The following is a 21,119-nucleotide window of genomic DNA, read 5'->3' on the forward strand; positions in this document are numbered from 1 at the left end:
CAGGTGTCTGGAGTAGGTGGCGTCTGTTCCTGACATATGTTGCATCTCCAGCCTTGACCTGGTAACTATTTGGTTGTGGTGCTGTTCCTAGCACTGTTGCCAACCTGTCATGTCCTCTCTTTGTCTGCATTCTCACTGTCTGCCCAGCTCGCAGTGGAGCCAGTGGCCTAGCTGATCTGTCGTAGTAGGCCTTTCCACTCTGTCTCGCCTGTGTCAGGGCCATCTGGACCTGTGTCTCCACTTCGAGTGAGTACATGGCTTTGGTCATGGGAATGAAAGCCCTGGTGCGCCGAGAGAAAGCAGGCATTGAGCTGGCGATGGCAACCCGTCCCTGGGCATGTTGCGTAGGCTGAGGAGAGCTGCATCTATGTCCGTTCCATCTCGTGCACATTTCTCCAGCAGGTGCTTTGCCGAGCGCACAGCCCTCTCAGCAAGCCCATTGGACTGAGGGTACAGTGGACTGCTGGTGACATGACAGAAGTCCCACTTGCGAGCAAATTCCTGGAACTCCCTACTTGTGAAGTAAGCAGCATTGTCTGTCATGAGTTGCTGTGGTACTCCGTGAGTAGCAAAGTGGCGTTTAAACTTGGCCACCAATGTGGCACTTGTTGTGCCCGGGAGCCGGTCTATCTCGAACCAGCCAGAGTAGGAGTCAACAAGCACAAGATGCTCCTTCCCCTCCCACTCAAAAACATCTGCTGCGGTGAGGGACCACGGTAGGTCAGGGATGTCATGCAGTTGAAGGGGCTCCTTAGGCTGGTGTGGCTTGAGAGCATTGCAGGGGGCACACCTGGAAACTTCTCTTTCAATGTCAGTGTAGATGGTCGGCCAGAACATTGTCTCCCTGGCCCTGCGCTTCGTGGCCTCGAGACCAGGGTGGCCCTGGTGCAGCTGTTGAATGTAGTAATGCTGGAGGGAGTGTGGAATGACGAACCGCCGTCCACGGAGGAGCAAACCACCGTCACTCGTGAGTTCCTCTCTCATGGCGTAGAACGGTCTCAGGTCACGTGGCACCTCCCTAAATGCATCGGGCCAGCCTGCAGAAACGACCTCAGCGAGACGCCGGCACAGAGGATCAGCCAACGTCTCACGTTTCAGTTCCTCAACCCTGTGTGAGGAGACGACGTCCAACATCATAGCCTCGTACTCCTCCTTTTCCTCAGCTTGGTCAGTGGAAGGCAAGTGTGCACGGGAGAGAGCATCAGCGACATAGAGCTCCCTGCCCCTCTTGTAGATGACGTCGAGGTTGTAACGCTGCAGGCGGAGCATCATCCTTTGGAGGCGTGCAGAGGCTGTGTGAAGTGGCTTTTTTAGTATGGTAATGAGCGGCTGATGGTCAGTCTCGACAGTCACAGCCCGTCCATATATGTAGTGGTGGAATTTTGTGCAAGCATAGACAAGGGCCAGGAGCTCTTTCTCAATCTGAGCATAGCGCGACTCAGTCTCTGTGAGAGCCCTTGAAGCGAAAGCCACCGGTCTGTCGTTTTGGAGGCAGACAGCACCCAGTCCGTGCTGTGAGGCGTCAGCTGACAGCACAACAGGTTGGTGCACATCAAAGTACCGCAGCACCGGGGGACCTGCGATAAGTTCCTTGAGTTTTGTGAACGCCGCTGTGTGGAGCTCCAGCCAGCACCAGTCTACATCCTGGCGCAACAGCTCGCACAGGGGTGCCGTGGCCTCGCTGTAGTCTGGTACAAATTTGGCCAAGTAGTTGGTCATGCCTAGGAACCTTTGCAGACTGTTCTTGTCCTCCGGCGGGGGAATCAGGCGGACGGCAGCGGTCTTGGCAGGGTCGGGTTTTACACCCTGGTCGGTGAGCAGGTGACCGACATAAGCAACCTCAGTGACCCTGAAACGGCACTTCTCAGGGTTCAGTCTGAGTTTGACAGCCCGTATCCTGTCCATGACTTGGCGGAGACGGAGATCATGCTCCTCTCTCGAGCGGCCCCACACCAAAATGTCATCAATCACAATTGCACACGGCAGTCCTTCGAAAAGCTGCTCCATGCACCTCTGGAAAACCTCACTCCCCGTGGTGATGCCATAGGGCATCCGTAGGAAGGCATAGCGGCCCACAGGAGTCATGAAGGTGGTGCGTTTTGAGGATTCTTTGCTGAGCGGCACCTGCCAGAAACCACACATAGCATCCAGAATGCTGAACAGTTTGGCATCAGGCATGTCAGCGATCACCTCTTCCACAGTTTTCAGTGGGTGGTGGGGTCTGAGGAGGGCTTTGTTGAGGTTGACGGGGTCGATGCACAGTCTAATGCTCCCATCTCGTTTGCTCGCAGCCACCATGGCTGAAACCCAGTCAGTGGGCTCCTGAACCGGTGTGATGACTCCGAGTCGGGTCATTCTATGCAGTTCCGCCACAATCTTGTCCTTCATGGCCAGTGGCACCCGTCTTGGAGCGCATACAGTGGGGCGCACGGTGTCATCCAGGCGCATGTGATACACTACTGGCAGCTTGCCAATGGCGCTGGTGTCGAATAGGTCCTTGTACTCCGTCAGCCCTGGCGCTTCCTGCTGGACGACGGCATGCACCTCTGGTCCAAAAGTCACATAGCCGAGCCTGACACTGTCTCTGAGACCCAGCAGTGGTTTGACGTTTCTAACTAGTCTACTAAAACTAAAAACCATGTCCGCCGCACCAAGAGTCTGGATTATATGACCTCCGTATGCTACAAGATTTGCTCTTTTGTTGAGATTGACGTGAGCAGTAGGATCAATGTACTGTAGAAGAGCCCTGGATATGACGTTGCATTTGGCCCCAGATCGTTCGTGTAGCATGCAGATCTCAACGGCCGAATTTAGCGTCAGTTTCTTCTCCTTTAAAAGCTGTGCACGGACAGTGTCACTGTGAATACCACAGACCAAACGATCTCTAATCAGTTCATCATGCAGTGTCCCAAAGTCACATTTCTTTGCCATGACCTTCAACGTGGAAACATATGACTGGATTGACTCGTTCCGTTTCTGGTCAGTCGTGTTGAATGCATGTCTGTCCATAATTACGTTCTTTACCGGCAGGCATAATTCCTCAAATTTCTTTACCAGGACAGCAGGGTCCTCGCCATCTTAGATTAGATTCGGCTCACTTCTGACACCATGTAGATGTGCATGAATGAAGAAGAGTGTAGACAGCGAACGGTGTTACACCCACTAGCTTTATTAGCCCAGTTTAACAACAACGACCAGCACCACCAACGCGCCCCCAGCATGCCGTGCGTCCACGTGACGTCAGCACGCCGTAGCAGTAACCATAGCGACTGTCAACATAGTCTACACAGACGCTGTTTATCGGGCAGAAATGTGAGGAGGAGTCGGTAGGACGGGCGGGAGGAAGGACGCTTCTCCACGTACAGCTGCGGTATTTGTTTCCCCGTTGCCAAAGACAGTTACAGTTACTACGTTACCTTAGTTTGGTTCTGCAACATTGCTTTGTGGGACATTTCTCTGTAGTAAGTTGAGTGAGGGACCTGTGCAGTTAACAGACCATCAGATAGACACGCCCTCCACGCCAAATCTGCATCTTACATAAATCAAATGTTTAATTTTAAAAAATTAATAATATCGAAATTTGTATCGAACCGTGGGTCAAAAATCGTGATACAAACCGAATCGTGAGTTTGGTGTATCGTTACAGCCCTATAATGTATGTATCCGTAGGATGTGGTAATGGCAGGTAGATTCACAGACATTATATGGATGATAGAGCAATAGACGTTTAACTACACTCAACAAAAATATAAACGCAACACTTTTGTTTTTGCTCCCATTTTTCATGAGATGGACTTAAAGATCTAAAATTCATTCCAGATATACAATATTACCATTTCTCTCAAACATTGTTCACAAATCAGTCTAAATGTGTGATAGTGAGCACTTCTGCTTTGCTGAGATAATCCATCCCACCTCACAGGTGTGCCACATCAAGATGCTGATCTGACATCATGATTAGTGCACAGGTGTGCCTTAGACTGTCCACAATAAAAGGCCACCCTGAAATGTGCAGTTTTGTCTCACAGCAAAATGCCACAGATGCCACAAGCATTGAGGGAGCGTGCAATTGGCATGCTGACAGCAGGAATGTCAACCAGATCTGTTGCTCGTGCATTGAATGTTCATTTCTCCACCATAAGCCGTCTCCAAAGGCGTTTCAGAGAATATGGCAGTACATCCAACCGGCCTCACAACCGCAGACCACGTGTAACCACACCAGCCCAGGACCTCCACATCCAGCAGGTTCACCTCCAAGATCGTCTGAGACCAGCCACTCAGACAGCTGCTGAAACAATTGGTTTGCATAACCAAACAATTTCTGCACTAACTGTCAGAAACCGTCTCAGGGAAGCTCAACTGCATGCTCGTCGTCCTCATCGGGGTCTTGAACTGACTCCAGCTCGTCGCCGTAACAGACTTGAGTGGGCAAATGCTCACATTCGATGGCGTCTGGCACGTTGGAGAGGTGTTCTCTTCACAGATGAATCTCGGTTTACATTGTTCAGGGCAGATGGCAGACAGCGTGTGTGGCGTCGTGTGGGTGAGCGCTTTGCTGATGTCAATGTTGTGGATCGAGTGGCCCATGGTGGTGGTGGGGTTATGGTATGGGCAGGCATCTGTTATGGACGAAGAACACAGGTGCATTTTATTGATGGCATTTTGAATGCACAGAGATACCGTGATGAGATCCTGAGGCCCATTGTTGTGCCATACATCCATGAACATCACCTCATGTTTCAGCAAGATAATGCACGGCCCCATGTTGCAAGGATCTGTACACAATTCTTGGAAGCTGAAAATGTCCCAGTTCTTGCATGGCCAGCATACTCACCGGACATGTCACCCATTGAGCATGTTTGGGATGTGCTTGACCGGCGTATAGGACAGCGTGTACCAGTTCCCACTAATATCCAGCAACTTCGCACAGCCATTGAAGAGGAGTGGACCAACATTCCACAGGCCACAATTGACAATCTGATAAACTCTATGCGAAGAAGATGTGTTGCACTGCATGAGGCAAATGGTGGTCACACCAGATACTTACTGGTTCTGAGTCCCCAGACCCCCAATAAAGCAAAAAAATGCACATTTCAGGGTGGCCTTTTATTGTGGACAGTCTAAGGCACACCTGTGCACTAATCATGATGTCAGATCAGCATCTTGATGTGGCACACCTGTGAGGTGGGATGGATTATCTCAGCAAAGCAGAAGTGCTCACTATCACACATTTAGACAGATTTGTGAACAATGTTTGAGAGAAATGGTAATATTGTGTATCTGGAATGAATTTGATCTTTAAGTCCATCTCATGAAAAATGGGAGCAAAAACAAAAGTGTTGCGTTTATATTTTTGTTGAGTGTATTTGAACGTGTATTTTTTTTCTACTTGCATTTATAAAGCTCTTTTAGAAGCAATTTAGATCCCAACCAAGTCCATTCTTCCCAAATTGACACGCACACACACATGAGCAGCACTCACACACACACACACGGTGAGGTGTATTGGCAACATACATCTTCATTAGTGTCCAGTCATATCTCTGTTCTGCTCACACTTTGTGGCTCCAGTTTCTTTGTTTCTCCCTCATGAATGTTAAAATCTTCGAGTATTAACACTCTGTCATATTTGGGCACAATGACTGAGAGATGCTCAGAGGATTGTTAAGTTACGTTTCCAGTTAATCATAGTTATGCTCAGACAAAGAGAGAAAGAGAGAGAGAGAGATTGCCATGAGTAAAATTAATGGCAACAATTTTTCCTGACTGATGTCGAGGTTGAAGGCAGAAAGCTTCAGCCCCAAACAAAAGATGATCTCTGTAAATATGATCTTCCAAATATTTTCAGCTCGAAGAAAGAAAGTTAACATAATTCCATATTTTCATATCTTGACATCATAATACACCTATAGCTGTTTGGGGCCCTGATGTTTTCTTCCTGAAATGGATGTTGGCCTATTTCACATGGTGTTTGTGACCGTGAGTAGCCATATCCTTTGCGTGTGATGTCACTCCTGAGATGTTTGTCCTTCAAGACAGATTAGCGGTTAGCCAGCTATTTGAAGACCACCACAACGACCCCGGCCAATAAGTTCAAGCAATTTGATGTAATCTGTTTGATTCCACACTGTTAGAAATCACCAGCATTTCACAATAATTAACAGTATTATTTTACAGTAACTTGTTGTAATTAAGTTCCCCTGTAATATCCCAATGAATACCTGTAAAAACTACAGTATCTTTGGATTTTACAGCATTAAACTCTTATTTTACAGTAAAATACTGCAATCAAAAAACCCCTGTTATATCACAACAATAATATCAAAGCAACACGGACTCCACTGTCGGTGTGTAAATGTGTGCGTCAATGGGTGAATCTTACTGTAAAGCGCTTTGGATAAAAGCGCTATATAAAAGAGGACCATTTAGAATGGAAATCTGTGAAGGTGTCACATTTTGTCTGGAGAAAGGAAGGAAGCTGCTTTGTCTCTTGTTGGTAAGTCAGAAACTAATGTAGATTTGGGTTTAGGCATTGTGTGAGTAAAGCTAGTTACAACATTTAGTCTTGTGTTGATAGCTTGTTGTTTAAATTCTTGTGAAGCTGTCTATACTGAGTGGGCAATCAGCTAGTTTCAGCCAGCTCAGCTGTAGTCAATAGACTAGTCTATTGACTACAGCTGAGCTGGCTGAAACTAGCTGATTGGAGGGAGGGGCCCCAGTCCATTGAGGCAGGCATAACATCTCAACCCCCTCCCATCGCAGCCATGTGTCTTATCCCAATCAGGACATCACACTGGAGAATATTTTACCAGACACCCTTTGCTCAAGGCTGTAACCCATCCAATCTCTGCTACCCACCATTCTCCACCAGTAAGGAACTTGAAGTACTAGGGGGCTGTGGAACTGCCAGTCTGCAGTCAAGAAGGCGGACACCATTTCAATGTCTGCCTCCCTGCAGACTCTTCACTTCCTGGCCCTTACGGAGACCTGGATCACCCCAGAAAACACTGCCACTACAGCTGCACTTTCAACTGCCTACTCGTTTTCACACTCCCCAAGACGAACAGGGCAAGGAGGAGGAACTGGGCTCCTCATCTCACCCAGGAGGTCCTACCAGGTCCTTCCTCTGGACCACCTTCCCCGATCTGCACTTGAATTCCACGCTGTCTCTGTCACCCTTCCTTTCAAGCTCAACATCATAGTGATCTATCGCCCACCCGGTCCCCTCGGTGACTGTTGAGATGAGATGAGATGGATGCCCTCCTGAGCTGCTCCCCTGATGATGGCACACCACTCGTCCTCCTCGGTGACTTCAACATCCACCCGGGAAAGCTGCACTCATCTGAATTCATTGACTTCTTCTCCGCATTTGACCTTACACTCTCCCCCTCTCCACCCACTCACCGGGCCGGGAACCAACTTGACCTTGTCTTCACAAGATCCTGTGGCATCTCGGCACTCTGTGTTACCCCGCTCACCGTGTCCGACCACCACTTTGTGACCTCTCTCCCCATGAAGCCCACCACATCCCTCCCCTCTACGCCTTTAACTGTCACCAGCCGCCGCAACCTGAAATCCCTCGCTCCCTCCGCTCTCTCCTCAACTGTTATTTCCTCACTACCATCCTCAGAACAGTTCTCCTTAATGCCTACTGAGGAAGCCTCCTCCATCCTGATGTCCTCACTCTCCTCCTTTGGACACTCTCTGTCCCCCCCATCTAACGACCTGCGCGATCATCGCCCTCCCCTCCCTGGCTGTCTGAACCTCTGCGAACCAACAGATCACTGTTGCGAGCGTCTGAGAGAAAATGGAAGAAATCGGGCCAGGATGAGGACCTTGCTCACTACCACCACATCCTCTCTGACTTCACCTCAACTGTTTCGGCAGCTAAATCTGCCTTCTACCTGGCAAAGATCAACTCTTCCCCCTTCAACCCCAGGAAACTCTTCTCCATGTTCTCCTCCCTCCTCACCCCTCCTATCCCTCCCCCTCCTTCCTCCCTTACTGCTGATGACTTTGCAACTTACTTTACCAAGAAAGTAAATGACATCAGCTCCTCATTCACGCCTATTCCATCCCAGAAAACATCTCCCCCAACTCAACTCTGATGGCTTTACCAGCTTTAGCCCCCTCACCTCTGAAGACGTTCACGCACTTGTTACATCTAACCGTGCCACCACCTGCTCCCTTGACCCGATTCCCTCCTCTCTTCTCCAAGACATCTCACACGACATCTTGCCATTCCTCACCACCCTGATCAACTCCTCCCTCACCTCAGGGCCCAGTATTTCAAAATTTGTAATCCGGATCAGAATAATCCGGATAATGAAATCCTCCTTTTCTCAGTCATGGATCAAGGTGATAAGTATTTCAAAACACTGGCCGGGTGGATCACCGTGATCCCGACCTGGCTGGATAAGGATTACCAAATCTCAAGTCTCCGCCTCCGGATCTGAAACCTGTTCGGAGTTTATTAGCGTTACGTTATTGGCAACACAGCAGACTGAAAATAGGCTACATGTGTACAGACCAGACTGCTACAGTGCTTTGGAAACCTAACATTACACTGTGTATGTGTGTTGTGTATGAATTATGCAGTTCATTCAGAAGTGTCAGAATGCTATAGTAATGCTGGGAAAATCATGCCGTTATCATCATGCACACAATTTCTGTGACTATTGTGGATTCCAAATGAAGACAAAGATATTAATCATACTCCTTCCATTTTCTTCTACTTTCGGAGCCCACTCAGCTATTAAGGACAGGGTCTGTATGAGTGCTGGAAATCCTTGGAAATGCTTCAATTGCAGTGATAAGTTGTTGGATTTTGAATAAAGTGCTGGAAACCCTTATTTATAGCAGTTTCAGGAAATAAAGCCAAACACTTTTGCTACACCTTAAATGTTAAATGTAAAAGTAATGAAGTAATGAGCTGAGACATTGTCAATCCAAGTCAAATCCACCTCTGAGGTGGGATCCAAATGATCCTGAAATTTTGGTATCGAGCTGATCCAGATCTCTGCCTTACGTTTTGAAATACCCAAATCCAGCCTTTTATCTGGATTCAAGGGAGGATTGAATTACCAAAGCTGTGGATCTGTGTTGAAATACCCAGTTTTCAGATAAGATCAAGATTTAATCCAATCCGACCAAGATAATCCAGTCAGATCACTTTTGAAATACTGGGCCCAGGTGTCATTCCAGCAGCTTTTAAGACAGCTACAGTGAAGCCTCTCCTTAAAAAACTCACCCTAGACGCTACTGACATCCAAAGCTACAGACCTGTATCTCTTCTTTCATTCCTCTCTAAAACCTTGGAACGTGCCGCCTTCAACCAACTGTCATCCTATCTCTCGCAGAACAACCTCCTTGACCCTAATCAATCAGGACTCACTCCACTGAGACGACCCTCCTCACAGTGACCGAGTCCCTGCGAGACGCCAGAGCCTCATCCCACTCCTCCGTTCTCATTCTCCTCGACCTATCTGCTGCATTCGACACAGTCAACCACCAAATCCTCCTATCCACCCTGGCTGAACTTGGCATAACTGACTCTGCTCTCACCTGGTTTACATCATACCTGACAAATCGCACCTTTCAGGTCACATGGACTGGCTCTATGTCCAAACCTTGTTCTCTGGACACGGGTGTCCCTCAAGGCTCAGTATTAGGACCGCTTCTGTTCTCACTATACACCAGATCACTAGGTTCTGTTATTATATATATATATATATATCGCATGTATTCTCCTACCATTGCTACGCAGATGACACCCAGCTGTTCCTCTCTTTTCCCCCAACCTCTGACTCACATTGCAACTCGCATCTCGGACTGTCTGGCTGACATCTCTGTCTGGACAACTGCACATCACCTCAAGCTTAACCTGAATAAAACTGAACTCCTCTTCATCCCAGGGAAAGACTGCCCTCGCATGGACCTGTTGGTCACTGTCGAGGGCATCACAGTATTACCTTCCTCAACTGCGAGGAACCTGGGTGTAATCCTCGATGACCAACTATCCTGCACCCCCAACATCACTGCTGTGGCCCGATCCTGCAGTTTGCCCTCTACAACATCCGCAGGATTCGGACCCTCCTCACAAAGGACGCAACGCAACTCTTGGTCCAAGCACTGGTCATCTCCCGCCTTGACTACTGCAACTCTCTCCTCGCCGGACTCCCGGCCTCTGCGACTAAACCATTGCAGCGTATCCAGAACGCTGCAGCACGCCTTATCTTCAATCTACCCAATTCTCCCATGTGACCCCCCTCCTCCGTGGCCTCCACTGGCTCCCTGTTGCAGCACGCATCCAATTTAAGACGATGGCACTGGCCTTCAGGGCCATCAATGGAACTGCACCCATCTACAGCTGGTACCACCATCGCTGAAATCAAACAAATGTCGCTCAGCAAAGTCCAGACTCTTCTCTGTTCTGGCACCGCAGTGGTGGAACGAACTCCCGACTAATGTCAGGACAGCAGAGTCACTGCCATCTTCCGAAAAAGGCTCAAGACTCACCTGTTCAGACTTCACCTCGACTCTACATAGCATGACCCACTAACACCCCCCCCCCCCCCCCCCCCCAAAAAAAAAAAAAACCTTACCTATAGCACACTGATCATAGCACTGTTGCTCTTAAGGTACTACTTTACTCAGATGAGGACCTAACACTTGTTCTATTTTTAGCTCTTACTTTATCGGCAATGATACGTCGTGGTTTCTTTGTTTCCTTCTTTTGACAAATGTACTTATCGTAAGTCGCTTTGGACAAAAGCGTCTGCTAAATGACCTAAATGTAAATGTCTCTCTCTTGATCTACACACAAGCCAACCGCCAGAGACAACAACTCTTATCAAGAGAAAATCAAGATGGGTGATCAACGCAACTCTTCTTTCCTGTTTCCTGACTCAGGGTTTGATGATTTACGTCTGGAGGGAACGTTTTGCGACGCTGTCATCACCGTTGAAGATGTGGAATTTAAAATCCACAAGATTATCCTCTGTCGATGCGGCCTCTACTTCCAGTGAGTACATTATCTGATATTAGGGGGGATGCTTATGAATTTATATCCTTCAAATGAGCAGAAAGTAATAGCAAATTGATCAATAAGGGATCTGAAGTCTGAGAGAACAGCCACAACACGTAACACGCTCATAGAGCATTTGTGATTAAAAAAAAACAAAAACAAAAAAAGTGTGTCATCAAGGAGAGGACCTTAAACACCTGATAGACAGCCACAAGAATATTTTTAACATATTTGAAAGGATAATTCAAAATTCAAGAAGTCAACCAGTGTTGTAGTTTCCCTGTCTGTCTACACATAGTCGGTATAGTTTTTATAAATATAATGACTTGACTGGATATTATTTCAAATGAAGTTTCTTGCTTTCATTCATCTCATATCAACTTCCAAGATGTGAAATTTCTACATTGATTGTTTATTTATTTGTTTATTTCGGGCATGTCAATTAAATCGTCATCATCACACTTCATCTTTGTTCAAATAATACAATACACATGGCCGAAAGGGAAAGCGGGAGAAGCCAAAGCTTATCTAGTCCCGCCCCCATTACCCACAGGATAAAATCTTCATCATAAACTTTTCTTATCTTTTGCATTTTACATTTTGACATAACATTTTCTTTTACTTATGACATTTTGACATAACATGTTACAGCAGTAGGTAGTATACAGGGCTGAAGTCTAGCTCTAGACAGTACATACAGATTACATGTACTGTGCGATAGTTTATTAAGTCATATAGTTTGAGTATTCTTGCTTCGATAAATAACTGATTTGCGTGTGCCCTGTAGTTGGCATAATGTAAGATTCTCAAAGCTCTTTTTTGGAGTATTAACAATGGCTGTGTGGAGCCTTTATATGTGTGTCCCCACACCTCTGCACAGTATTGCAGGTGTGGAGAGACTAGTGCGTAATACAACAGATGAAGTGCTTTTTGATTAATGTGAAGAAGAATTTGAACTACTGGTCTCTCAGTTCCATACTACTGTACTTTAAAGCAGATTTGGAGAATGTAGTGCATTCAGAAAAGTTACACATCTGTTACAAAATGCATATAATTCACTATTTTCATTCCAGATGTCACTTATTCAATAGGTTTCATGTGTGTCATTCAGCGTATTGGGTTTGTCAGTGATGTGGTTTAAAGCTACACGTAAACTGGGAAGATCCTTGATATCAGTCATATTTCACTCTGCTGCTGTTTTGAAAAGCGCCACACTATATTTCTTATCATAGTTATTAGTGTAAAGCAAAGAAGGAACAGCTGACGTCACTTTCTCATCCTCTTCTTTGTGTTTTCATCCTGACCCACAGAGCTCTCTTCAAACGCTGGTCTTCTTCAGACAAAGAGGTCTTCAAGATCCCCGGCTTGACTGCTGACATGATGCAGCTCTTCATCCAGTTAGCATACACCGGCTCCGTTTCAGTGACGGAGGACAACGTACAGGAGCTACTTCTAGCAGCCGATCAATTCAATGTGATGGGAGTTGTGCAAAAGTGCTGCGACTTCCTGGAGAGCCAGCCCTGCCCAGAGAACTGCATTGGCATCTTTCAGTTCACCACCGTCTGCTTCTGCCCTGAAAGGCCTACAGCTTTATCATTGATCACTTTGAGGAGCTTGTTTTCACTGAAGAGTTTCCACAGCTCTCTGTGCAGCAACTCAACGACATCCTTAACAGAGACGACCTCAGAGTGAGTAACGAGAATTGTGTATGAGGCTGTCCTCCGCTGGATCGCCCACGCACCCGAACACAGGAAAGACCACATGGCTGTACTCTTGTCTAAGGTACGATGACTTCCTGTCACATGTTTAGATTTCTTCTCCGTAGTTTCGTCCTGATTGCAACAGTAGTCTGTAGGGCCACCTCTAGAGTGAAATCACTTGTCCTGCCCTGAAATGTTGCTTTCATGCTCCATATTGCTCTCACTGTCAACAAATACCATGAAGGGACCAAAACTGACACTAAACTAATCCTACTGTCAAGTCTGTGTATCCAAAGCTGAATATAGCTTATTCCTCAGAGTCACAGACCTCCATTGCTCTACGAAAACATTATTAAAAAGACATCAGTGAGCCACACTGTTGCACTGGGTGTTGCACCAGTTTCACTCAATCCCACATACTGGTGGTGCTGTATGCTGTTAAGCCTCACGAACACACAGAAAGCAGCAACTGATAAAGTCTGCAACATATGCACACATATAATCTTACACATTGTTCGTTTTGAGCTTTTCAAAGAATGTGTTGTTTAACACAAATGTAGAATATCACAGTTGCAAACATTTTAATGGTGACATTTTGAATAGATTTGGTTAGGTAGGATAAAAGGACCGGCCTAAAGTATTGCCGTCCATGAACTTCAATTCAAACATTCTGTCCTGTTTTCTCTGTGCAGGTGCGGCTGGCCTCGATGGGTACAGAGTACGTGAGGATCAACGTGATGTCTAATGAGCTTGTGAATACCAACACACACTGCCAGCGCATGGTCAGGGAAGCCATTGAAGTCATGCAAAATGAGCCTGATGTCTACAACCATCTCACCCGTCCTCGCCTTCCAAACGCCATCCTGCTGGCAATCGGAGGCTGGAGTGTCGACGGTCCGACTGACGGCATCAAGGCATACAACGTCTACATGAACAACTGGATCAACTTGACGCACAATCTGGAGCGTCCTCGTGCCTTCCATGGCACCGCCTTCCTCAACGGGAACGTCTACTGTGTTGGGGGCTTCGACGGGTTGGACTATTTGAACAGCGTGTGCAGGTTCGACCTCAGCTCAAAAACCTGGCATGAGGTGTTGCCCATGTTTTTTCCACCGCTGCTTTGTGAGCGTCACTGCACTGAACGGGTGCATCTATGCCATGGGAGGTTATGACGGGCATGCACAACTCTCCACTGCAGAGCGCTTCAGTCCTGAGACAAACCAGTGGAGTCTCATTTCTTCCATGCAGGAGAGACGAAGTGACGCCAGCTCCGCGACGCTCCACAAGGTGGGTCTCATAATTATTAAATTATCACGGAATTGTTTAGCGATATTTCAGATGATTTATTACCAGTAGAAGCCAAGAAAATTGTTCATTCTTAAATGATTCTTAAATCATTTAATTGTTAAATCCTATTTAAGTCTTTTCCTGTTTTTCCCAGGTTTACGTTTGCGGTGGTTACAATGGGAACGAGTACATGCCAACGGCTGAATGTTACAGCCCAGAGACCAACCAGTGGACGACCATCGGCCTCATGACCTGCGCCCGCAGTGGGACTGGCATCGTTGCAATGCAGACTGCCTCTATGCTTTAAGTCCAGGAAACACTGCTGACCCTCACATAACACATAAACTGTTTGAAGTTTGAAGAGATTTGATCAGCAGTTGTTTTTTGTAGATTCAGAGAAACTGGTTCAATCTCCGTTTGACCTTTTAATTTACTCTTCCTCCCAAAGGTCGGTGGCTTTGATGGCACCAGCCATGTCTGCAGCGCTGAGGTCTACAACCCTCAGAGCGACACCTGGAACGAAATGTCCCCCATGTTCCCCCTCGCAGAAACTTTGGCATTAAAGTTATGGATTACCGGCTCTTCGTTGTCGGGGGCTTCAACGACTTCACCTTCTCCCCCAATGTTGAGTGCTACGATGTGACCACTGGTGAGTGGTCCGTGGTCTGTGACATGGGGATCGCCTGCAGTGCTCTTTGCTGCTGTGTGGTGTCCGGACTCCCCAACATGGCCGAGTATCTCGTCCCATGTGACGTATTGCAGCTTTTAGATTTGAATAGTGTGCCTGTGGAGTCTGCGGAGGCAGGACGTTCTGCCTAACACCATCCACCCTGTTTCTTAAAACGTTTTTTAAAAATGTAAATTTAAATAATAAATAATAAACTTCTTTCTGCATCAAACTGCTACTGACAGATTGTGTGAACTTAAGTAAGTTTTATGCCATGTGAAGGGGATTTTTATAAGGTAGTCAAACTAAAAAATGAAACTGTTGGCTGTTATTTGCTAAATGTGTATTCCAGCATGTCTAAGAGTGTGATATGCTTCTATGGTATTTGGCATTTTGATATTTAAAAAGCCACCAAGGTTTACATTTTTTGCTTTTTCAAAGACCAATAGAGTGATGAGTTCAAAGGTCAATATAAACATGGCAGTCGGCATTTTATTATCCCTTTTAGCTCCACAGTGGTTGAACACTTACGAACGGCTAATGTTGGATAACAAACAACATTACCTTCGCTCTGGATAATGTAACAAAGTCAAAAATAAAGAATTGGCCATTTCACCTTTACCTCAGTGCCTTTTAGTTTACGTACACAATAATTAACAACAATGCAATCAAATTAAGCAGCATGCATTATGGTTATGGTAAGCATTACTGTATCTTAGCATGTTTTAAAAGAAATCTAATGATTGATTGATTTAATGCACCACCAGGCGAGTGTGCGTGAGAAGTGACTCAAATGAAAAACCTGGCTAACATACTGAATACTGTATTTAAAAATCCTCATTGGACTTTTACATTCAACGGGGTGTCTAAGAACGTTAGACTATTTGTGGAAACAAAATGGAAAGTGTCACACTACTTCCTGTGGCTTAAATAAGCCTGTTTTACCGGCTCTAGTGTCTATTACACGTGTTTATTCAGAGAGGGTGACTGGCACAGCGCCCGAGTGAAGACCGATCAAGAAGCTTCTACACAAAGTCTATTGCTCTGTGCTTGATCGTTGAGGGTTTTCCAGTCTATTCACTCAGTTTAATTCACCAAATTCTGTAACACCCTAACTAAAATATCCCATTCTAGCTATTCCAATCCCCCGTACACACAACTACTTGAGATCTGTGTGAGTGCAGTTATTTTCGAGCAGTCTGTACTGTCCGATACACTGACCCATGCACAGTGAAAATATCAATCCATCAAGTAGGAAACCCCCCACATTTACATGAATGGGGAGGGATTGTGGCGAGCGATCGCCGAGCAGTTTGGGATCGGGGACATTCTGCAGTCGGGGCGAGAGAGAAATACTTTATTATTGTCGGTGTGTAATAGTCAGATTGTCACCTTCAAAGATAGATGTGATCGAATTCGTACGGTTAAACTGTGTCCTTACGGCATTAAATGATAAGGCACCGGCGTCCAGACACCCCAACAACACCGACTGCTCTGCCAGCGCTGGCACTGGTACACCTGGTCCGATCCATGGAATCTCGCCATCCCCGCTCATCGATGCCTCCATCAAGGTGGCCACCTTGTCTCAGACAAGTCCATGAACTCGGGATTCCAGGAAGTCCATGGCGCTCGGAAAGTAGACACGACCAGCCAGGTTAGTTTGTTGTTCACCATTGTAGTTAGACATGTCACTATACAAAGTGCGTACCTGAGAAATGCTGGCGGTGCTCCTTCTGGTTGTGAATGCGGTGGGGGCCTATCTTCTGCTGGGTTGTTGAGCGGGTCGGGACACTGGTGGATGTCCCCGGATAGTAAGAGGCAAATGGTAATAATTAGCGTATGGCTTTCTTGTAGTTTGGACTTGTTCTTGGTGTTATCTGTTACCTGGTTGTAGAGAGATGGAGACGTCCCTCCCGAATCCAAAATGTTTGTTGACTTGATTTTTGTAGTGGCTTAGCAAATCAGTCACAAAGTTTGTCTTTTTGTCACAAAAATGGTTATTTTGCCCTTTTAAAAACTGTCGGTTTTAAAATACCTGACAACAACACATAAAAATGAGCTGCAACTACACCCGTCCTGCCAGCTGCTACCATCTTGATGAGTTGAAACAACTCCCCTTGATAGGGCCTGATCATCAACTTTAGACAACAAAACCAACGATAGAAGTATGTGGGAAGGTTATCAGGACCTGCTAATTTTCGAGGGTCTAGGTGTTTTAAGGCCATAAGAACCCCTTTAACAGAAAAGGGGGTGAAAGAGAAAGAAATCTTGGCTGGGCTGACAAAGGACAGAGCGGGTGAGTTACCATCACAAGAGGAATCATACAAGGAGCTGGAGGCTATAAAATGTTTGTTAAAACAGTTTAGCATCTTAGATTTGTCTGATATAGGGGTGGAGTCAACAACAATATTGGGAGGCAGCTTTGAAGAGCAGGTATTGGCTGAAAGAGATTTTATGGTATGCCAAAATTTCCTAGGGTTGTTTAAGTTGTCTGTGGTCTGTGATAAATAGTACTGTGATAAATAACATGATAGCGGAGCTGAGAGCGAGTGGAGTTTGGACAGAGCACACAGCTGCATTTTCATTATAAAAGTACCAGTCTGGTTCCGCTCCGTTACCGCTCACACCACGAGTCTGAAGCCCAAAACCCGACCCGGAATCCCGCTTTGTCCTACATAGTCATCAACATATTTTCAGTCATAAATCGGCTCAATAGCGGGGGAGATCCGAGTTGAATAATGAGAGGGACAGCCTATCGATTAAAGCCTACGTCATGTCCACATTGCCTACCCGTGCATGAACCGTACCGGACTCAAATCCACCTCTTCCAAGCGTGCCAGGGCCGAAGAAGCGGACCGTTCTAAAGTACGGAGCGGAGCACTAACACTGGCCAAACAATCCGAACTTTAGGCTCAATCGTGCCTGGCCGTGGTATGTTTGGTGTAGTGTGAGTGCGCCCTAAGAGAAGGGCCCCTTGTGGAGGTGAACCTAAGAGAAGGGCTCCTCGTGGAGGTGAACATAAGAGAAGGGGCCGGTTTGGAGGTAAACCTAAAAGATTGGCCCCTCGTTGACTCATTGTTAACGTAATTAGTTTCAGCTTTTTCCTACTATGGCAGTTCGAGAAGCCATGGAAAGAAAATGTCTATTGTGTTTCAGGTTGTAGTTTTACATCCAAATTAAAACTGCATTTTACTATACACTATAGAAATTAATATTAAATATACTCATACAAATTGCACATTTCCTTTTGCTCATTTAACTAAAGGATTCATGTTATTCCACCATTGTCATATTTCAGCATTCAAACATACAGTATTTCTCAGCATTACTGCAGGCTGTATGAGCAACCAGCTCTTTATTCAGTCACTCCCCGCCCTGACCGCTAGGTGGCAGCAGATACCAACACGTCAGAACACATCTGACGGACGTCCAGGGACTGATTTCGGTTTTACTGTTTCTGTAATTATAGAGTCATTACACCTCAAGCATCCTCCTCAGCTGTGAAGGCCCACTTTTATCTGTAGATCCATAATAGCACGAATGTGTGTGTGTGTCTGGGTGTTTGCTCATGGTGTGAACGAGAGAATGGGAGGTTGACTGCCAGTAATGGGCCATAATTAGGGGTGAATGTTTACACACACACACACACACACACACACACACACACACACACACACACACACACGTAAAACGTGCACACATGCAATAGCCTGAGGTAATTTGGCGGCACTAAATGAGATTATGAGTAGCGAGGTGATTAATGAGCATCCCTACTGCAGAGCCTTATAATCAACAGTCCCCGCTCTGCTGTGATACAGGTATATGATACCCAGTGCCTGCTGCTAACATCAGCCTCTCCACAACACATCACCGCAACAGGATACACAAACAATCAGCTGAAATATGAACCCATCACCGGGGCGCCCGATCTTCTTTGAACTGCATTATTGGGTTACTGATTGAATAGACTCACATGCAACACCGGTGGGTTTAATTCTGTCAGGTGTCAAACTTAAATGATGCTGACAACGGGGTGGAATCTGGTCGAATACTTTATGAGGGAGATCACTACAAAATTGTAATGATGTTTTTGAAAAAAACCTTCTTACCAGCAAATGATAAAAACAGTGAAAGCCATCCTCTGTTCTACTGTAAAAAAAAAAGGAGGATTTATGAGAAATGTAATCTTCATTTTGAGAAACTGAACTCACTCTTTAGGGCTACTTGCAGCTGCTACACGTAGCATTGCGGCGACAATTCATTGAGGTGTTATTTCGAGGCATTTGCTTCAGAACATGGCCAAGCAGACAAATGGCCTCCACATTAAATGAACAATGTGTTCATTTATTTCAAAGTATTCACAAAAGACAGTGGAAGAAAGAACACATTGTAATAAACACTTAGGGTTTATGGGTAATGTAGTCTATTTTTATTGCGAAAAAACACTAACCGATGCTTAGATAGATTATGGCAATAGATTATAGCAGTTGCCCTTATTATTGCGGTGATTATTTCTTTAATGATTCCACGGTGTTGTGAATTAATTTAATCTGTGACATATTGATACGGTATTAAAAACCAACGTGCATTAAATGTGTCTTAATTCTAGTCGACGGATGGCAGAAGCTGCTTCGCCATGTGCAGACACCTAGATCAGATAATGCTCTCTAAGTCTCTATAGTGAGCCGTTTGAAGTAGCTCCAGTGAACCCCCCCCCACAGCCTTTGCCTCTTGTTCTGGTAGCACTGTGTGGTGTGTGCGGGGACGACGAGGTCAGGGTGACTGGGTCCCCTCCATCTCCATATAGGCTGTAGGCTACAGCTGCTCCTATGAGATTGGTACCTCAAACACGCCGGGCTGCGCCTTAGATGTCCCCCCCGCATGTATGTGTGTGTGCATGATAAGGGCCGGCGGATGGAGACATCTTTATCGTGTCGAAGTGGGAGGATTATCCCATCATCTCTGTATTAAATACAAAGACGGGGGGGACGGCAGGCCAGTTAACCAGGTAGCCGCAGCACCCGCCCTGACCGCGACCTTTCACCTCGACAACAGCTGACCTGGATCTCCACTCATTACAGTCACGTCAGGTTTTTTGACTGCTGCACTAAATACAGTACGCTGCCCTGTCATTGGATAGTTCACAGACACAACGCTTCGTGTTTCACGTGTTATTCAATCATTCAGGGAGGATACGTCTGCTGGAACGCTCCATTGTGAGCCACACTGTTACACTGACACGTTCCTTCATTAATATGCACAAGGGCACTGTTGTTTTTTTGAAACAATTCCACACACACACACACACACACACACACACACACACACACACACACACACACACACACACACACACACACACACACACACACACACACACACACACACATCCTGGTGTGTAAATACTCACTGGAGCTCCGGATGTATATTGTGTTGAAAATAGTCCCCAACTAGCCTGTTATTAACTCCAATTTGAGTTTTCTAGAAACTACAGTGCCCAGGTTTTTAAAGGGATGAATGAGCTTTAGTCTTTAAATTTAAACATTTATAAATGATCATCTTAAAAATAGATCCACAACTTCAGCAGGAAGCGGTGGTCTTGGGTTCGGGAACAACAGACAGGTAGGGAAGTATTGAGAGAGGGAATAATGTTTGGGGTGCTTATGTGTGATTTTTTGACCCAACACAAATATTGAAATATTAATGTTATCCTTATTTCTGTTTCTATATTAGCAAACATTGGCGCTTTGGCTTCTCCTTAATTTTGCCTTATTTCAAATCCATGTAGCATTGTTTAGGTATTAACAAAAAATGTCCAAACAAAAAAATATTTTTTTACAAAGTGGTGCAAATTATTTATGGCAGTGTGTTTCAGCCTTCTCAATACAAAGATGAACAATTAATTATCGGTTCATAAGTGGACTCATTCTGTTAGTGATGCTTTCAATGGAAGATGATCACAGATGGATTTTAGGAGATTTTAAGAAAGTCCACAGCATTTGTTCATTTTTTCCAACCTTAAAACAAGAAAGAAATCAAGATGTAAAACATCCATCTCTCTCTCTAAATACATCAGCATGTAAAGATAATGAAATGAATGAAGCACATTCAGAAGTCAACATGTTTAAAACTCCATTTAAAACATGGCTGACGCTATCGCCACAGTTTCCAAGCTGTGCTGGCCTGCAGCGGTGCCACAGTGTGTGTGTGTGTGTGTGTGTGTGTGTGTGTGTGTGTGTGTGTGCATTCTCCCCGTGCATGGTTGCTGCCATCAGCACACGACTAATATTTACCCTGACCTCATCACTATTCATCTGTGGCTGCCTCGCCGTCGCCGGGGTCTGATTGTTTATCATCCTAAATAAACATGAACAAAAGAATGCGTCCAGCAGGAATATGAAACGCTCTCCTGCTGCTTTCTGAAGCAGCAACATGTGAG

The 21,119-nt window shown here is 45.8% G+C and overlaps 1 pseudogene across 1 annotated transcript; it reads left to right on the top strand.

Moving 5' to 3' along the window:
* Positions 1-10,868: 10,868 nt before the first annotated feature.
* Positions 10,869-14,320, top strand: LOC311027450 (kelch-like protein 10; annotated as a pseudogene). The gene is made up of 5 exons: positions 10,869-11,023; positions 12,337-12,463; positions 12,607-12,714; positions 13,419-14,013; positions 14,168-14,320. The product of its transcript is annotated as a kelch-like protein 10 (transcript).
* The last annotated feature ends 6,799 nt before the right edge of the window (positions 14,321-21,119 follow it).

Source organism: Eutrigla gurnardus (genome assembly GCF_963514095.1).
Source record: "Eutrigla gurnardus genome assembly, chromosome: 17".
NCBI lineage: Eukaryota > Metazoa > Chordata > Actinopteri > Perciformes > Triglidae > Eutrigla > Eutrigla gurnardus.